Here is a 5,593-nt window from a genome sequence, read left to right on the forward strand (position 1 = left end):
GAGTGCAAAAATATTAATTTAAAATAGTTAAAATATTAGTTAAAATATTTGTTCACATCTTTTTTCTGTCACATTATATACAATAGTCAGAATATTGGAGCCATCCATATCTAATAAAGATTAGTGGATAAATAAGTGCGTGATAGGTTCAAAAAAGAGGAAATCTTGCTTTTTGCTACAACCTGGATGGGGATTTAGAGATAATTTAAAGTGTAATTAAACAGGAAGAAGATACATACAGATTGATGTTATTCATATGTGACATATGAAGACAAAAGGCAACGGGATTGACTGTATCTAATGACCATAACCTCTTGTACTTTGCATACTGAACTGATATTACACTGATGGGGGCTTGCAGGGAGAGGACAAAGGGATGAACTAGAACAGTGGTGAAGGGTCTTTACTTAGGTAGTTTTTGCTATTAAGTACAACAAAATTTGGGGTAGAAAAGGGTAATAATTTGGTGCCGGTGAGGTGGCACTGGAGGTAAGCCTTGCAAGCGCTAGCTAAGGATTAGGACCACGGTTTGATCCCCTGGCGTCCTATATGATCCTCCCAAACCAGGGGCAATTTCTGAGCGCTTAGCCAGGAGTAACCACTGAGCATCAAAAGGGTGTGGCCTGAAAAACCAAAAAAAAAAAAAGGGTAATAATTTAAAAAAATAAAATGGGTGTCTAGTGCCTGCCTTACCTGCGCTAGCCTAGGAGACGGACCGCGGTTCGATCCCCCGGCGTCCCATATGGTCCCCCAAGCCAGGAGCGACTTCTGAGCGCATAGCCAGGAGTAACCCCTGAGCGTTACCGGGTGTGGCCCAAAAACCAAAAAAAAAAAAAAAATGGGTGTCTAGCTAGGATAACAAAATCATAAGAAACAAGTAAGATTGTAATAACTGGAATATGAGTTCAGGAATTTATATTGGAATTTTTGCAGGACATATAAGTAGAATACAGGCAAAAATTTGAGCTAGACACAAAATAATAATATTTTAGTGAAAAGGTTTTGGAGAATTTCTTGGTTTGATTGCTCCCCAGGTTAATTTTACTATTTAATAGGGATAATTTTATGCCATTAGATATTTTCAACTTGTTGATATTGTGTCATAGGTAAACAAGAACAAGTTTTGAGTGGAAAGAGCACAAAATGTTTTTTCTTAGAGATCATTAACTAGAGAAATTATAGCATTTACTACTTTGAATCATCTCTTTTTCATTTTTGATTTGGGACACACTGTGATGCTCAGGGGTTAATTACTCTTGGCTATGCACTCAGAAATCGCCCTTTTCATGGGGGACCATATGGAACGCTGGGGATCAAACCAAGGTGTGTCCTGGATCTGCCACTTCCAATCGCCCTACTGTTGTGCTATAGCTCCAGATCTTTTCCGATTTTTTACAGTTGATTTTTTTACATTAACATATAGGTGTTATAAGGTTAAATCTGGAGCTATTTAACGCAATTTTTCTATTTGAAAATTTATTGCTCAGGTTTAGCAAAGGAGCTCTTAGATTCTGGCAATGCAAGTGGCAACAAGGTCTATCCTGTAGATAAGTGGTCAGAAGCCAGCTCGTGCAGGCACCATATGTTATCCCCAGGAACAAACTTGTGGATTTGTATATGCCGGACATATGATCTCATTTGAGCTATTATCTTGACCTTCATCTCTTGATTATATTAAGCTAAAATTTTGGGTCTTGTGAAGTAATCAAAGTAGGCTTAGAAGTTAGCATCAAAAATTACCAGAACATAATGAAATCTAGAATATCTTATAATTTCTCACTATCTGATATAGAAACTAATATTTTCTATGGGGGAAAGGAAGCACTGTACCATTTACTTGTATCTTTCCCTTGTCTTTATACTTTAAATCTTTACATTACTTTAGCTAAGTAAAGCTGAGTACAAATCTTTTTTTAGTTTTAGCTTTTACCCTCATATTAGCTTGTCACTTTCAATTTAAGGACTACAGAATCTTTCCTATAGTTGCTCATAGTAGTTCTGCTATTTCCATCCTCTATTAAATAATAGTAAATAGTAAAATTAAAAACATGCAATCAATCTATTCACTTCTCAGGAGACAAAGTTTAACTTTGGGGGAGGGAGCAAACCAGGTGAAGTCAGCTCAGAAGTTACTCCTGGCTATGTGCTGGAGCAATCAATTTTTATACAATTTCTTGAAAGTTATATCATAAAATATTTACTGAAACATTTCATAAATATAACAATCTAAATATAAATAGCTTCATTGTATATATTGAAGAAAATGGTAAAAATATATAGGTGTTAGTGTTCATAAATTTTTATTCTATTTAAAATCATTCTAGGGGCTGGAGCAGTGGTGCTAGAGGTAAGACGTCTGCCTTGCAAGTGCTAGCCTAGGACTAACCACAGTTCGATTCTCTCGCATCCCATATGGTCCCCCCAAACCAGGAGTGATTTCTGAGTGCATAGTCAGAAGTAATCTCTGAGCGTCAATGGGTGTGCCCCCCAAATAAAACCAAAAAATAAAATCATTCTATATAATATTAAGCATATCAAGGATATGAAGTTAGAACTTTGGGAAGGTGATAGAATTAGTCGATAAAAAACTTGGTCTAAAAACAATTTGTGCTACAATTCTTAAAATACTATAGACTGTGAGACTTAAATAACATTTATTTCTCATAAGTCTGTAGGCTGAGATGTTCAAGATGAAGGCATATCCAAGTGGATATCTGGTGAAAGCTCATTTTCAGGTTCAAATATGTCTGTATTTTCTCAGTAATCTCACATAGTAAACTGACCAAAGAGCATTCAGAGTTTCTTTTTATGTATATCTTCTTGTATTTTCTTTCTGATTATTCTACCTCATGATGTGCTCACCCTTCTGCTTTATCTGATCATTCCATTATATTGCAGTATAAAATTTCAACATATAAAGTTTGGGGAAACAAAGTATTCCAGAAACCAACATTAGCCATTTACCTAAACCTAATTTGAAATTAAAAAAAATAAAATTTAAATAGCATCTTATATATTCAATATCATCACAGAGATAACAAGACAAGTATATGATTCTATTGTGTGAAGATCAATCAATTTTCAATGGACAACTCGAATATGTTGCAAATATAAAAAATTTAGAAGATAAAGTATGGCATGTAAATTTCTAAATATGTAAATAAAATTTAACTATCAAATTGCAAGGTAATTATTAACATTTGTTACTTAGAATAAAAAATGGTGGAACCGGAGTGGTAGCGCTGTGGTAGGTCATTTGCCTTGTATGCGGCTGACCCAGGATGGACATGGCATCCCATATGGTCTTCCAAGACAAGAGTGATTTCTGAATACAGAACCGGGAGTAATCCCTGAGTGCAGATGGGTGGCTCAAAAAAAACAACAACCAAAAATAAGAATTAAAAAAATTGTATTTGATGCTTTAATAGAAAATATATTTTATAGCCATATTGAACTCGAGTTGGAAGAGGCAAGTTCGGTCTCAAAATGGAGGGCCATGATCCAAAGGAACCAGAGCAGTTGAGAAAACTGTTTATCGGAGGTTTGAGTTTTGAAACTACAAATGATAGTTTAAGAGAACGTTTTGAGAAATGAGGCACACTTACAGATTGTGTGGTGATGAGAGACCCCAGACAAAACATTCCAGAGGCTTTGGTTTTGCGACTTACTCGTGTGTTGAAGAGGTGGATGCAGCAATGTGTGCTCGACCACATAAGGTTGATGGACAAGTAGTGGAACCAAAGAGAGCTGTTTCTAGAGAGGATTCTGTAAAGCCTGGTGCCCATCTAACAGTGAAGAAAATTTTTGTTGGTGGTATTAAAGAAGATACAGAGGAATATAGCTTGAGAGACTACTTTGAAAAGTATGGCAAAATTGAAACCATAGAAGTTATGGAAGACAGGCAGAGTGGAAAAAAAGAGAGGATTTGCTTTTGTAACTTTTTATGATCATGATAAAGTTGATAAAATTGTTATTCAGAAATACCACACTATTAATGGACACAATTGTGAACTGCAAAAGGCTCTTTCTAAATAAGAAATGCAGTCTGCTGGATCTCAAAGAGGTCGTGGAGGTGGATCTGGCAACTTTATAGGTCGTGGAGGCAATTTTGGAGGTGGTGGAGGAAACTTTGGCCGTGGTGGAAACTTTGGTGGAAGAGGAGGCTATGGTGGTGGAGGTGGTGGCAGCAGAGGTAGTTATGGAGGAGGTGATGGTGGGTATAAAGGATTTGGTGGTGATGGTGGCAACTATGGTGGAGATCCTGGTTATAGTAGTAGAGGAGGCTATGATGGTGGACCAGGATATGGAAACGAAGGAGGTGGATATGGTGGAGGTGGTGGAGGATATGATGGTTACAATGGAGGAAATTTTGGTGGCGGTAACTATGGTGGTGGTGGCAACTACAGTGATTTTGGAAATTATAGTGGACAACAGCAATCAAATTATGGACCCATGAAAGGAGGCAGTTTTGGTGGCAGAAGCTCGGGCAGTCCATATGGTGGTGGTTATGGATCTGGTGGTGGGAGTGGTGGCTATGGTAGCAGAAGGTTCTAAAAACTCAACAGCAAAGGGCTACAGTTCTTAGCAGGAGAGAGAGAGAGGAGTTGTCAGGAAAGCTGCAGGTTACTTTGAGACAGTCGTCCCAAATCCATTAGAGGAACTGTAAAAATCTGCCACAGAAGAAGCGATGATCCATAGTCAGAAAAGTTACTGCAGCTTAAACAGGAAACCCTTCTGAAGAAGGGACTATCATAGCCACAGTTTGCAAAAGTGCAGCTATTGATTAATGCAATGTAGTGTCAATTAGATGTACATTCCTGAGGTCTTTTATCTTTTGTAGTTTTGTCTTTTTTTTTTTTTTCGTTTCATTACATCAGGTATATTGCCTGTAAATTGTGGTAGTGGTACCAGGAATAAAAAATTAAGGAATTTTTAACTTTTCAAAAAAAAAAAAAAGAAAAAAAAAAAGAAAACATATTATATAATAGTATTTCTAATAAAGATATAAAAGGTACCCTTTATTCTATAGTATTTTTAAATAATTTAAATAATACTAATAATTAGTAATAATTATAATAATAATAGGGCCCAGAGAGATAGCACAGCGGCGTTTGCCTTGCACAGCTGATCCAGGACCAAAGGTGGTTGGTTCGAATCCTGGTGTCCCATATGGTCCCCCGTGCCTGCCAGGAGCTATTTCTGAGCAGTCAGCCAGGAGTAACCCCTGAGCACTGCTGGGTGGGGCCCAAAAACTAAAATAATAATAATAATAATTAATACTAATAAATAATTTAATAATACTAGTTCTATAGTATTTTTAAAAATTAATAAATTTTGATAATACAAGAAGACAACCAACAGGTATAATGTTTTAATGATTTTAATGAATAACACAAAACTCATTATTTGCAAATGACATTCTAAATATATTAAGTACATTGAATTAAACTTCTGTAGAGTACTCAATTATGTGTGTTTTATACAGAAAATATTACTTATATAAGGTAGGGCATAAATGACTAAAATGTATTTCATTTAATAATTTTCTATTAAATTAATGGACCTTGAAATAAGATGATCAAATATATAGAGG

At 36.0% G+C, this 5,593-nt stretch overlaps 1 pseudogene; it reads left to right on the forward strand.

Annotated features, from left to right (window-relative positions):
• Positions 1-3,454: 3,454 nt before the first annotated feature.
• LOC125997884 (heterogeneous nuclear ribonucleoprotein A3-like) lies at positions 3,455-4,730 on the forward strand (annotated as a pseudogene).
• The last annotated feature ends 863 nt before the right edge of the window (positions 4,731-5,593 follow it).

This window comes from Suncus etruscus, chromosome 20 (assembly GCF_024139225.1).
Source record: "Suncus etruscus isolate mSunEtr1 chromosome 20, mSunEtr1.pri.cur, whole genome shotgun sequence".
NCBI classification, from domain to species: domain Eukaryota; kingdom Metazoa; phylum Chordata; class Mammalia; order Eulipotyphla; family Soricidae; genus Suncus; species Suncus etruscus.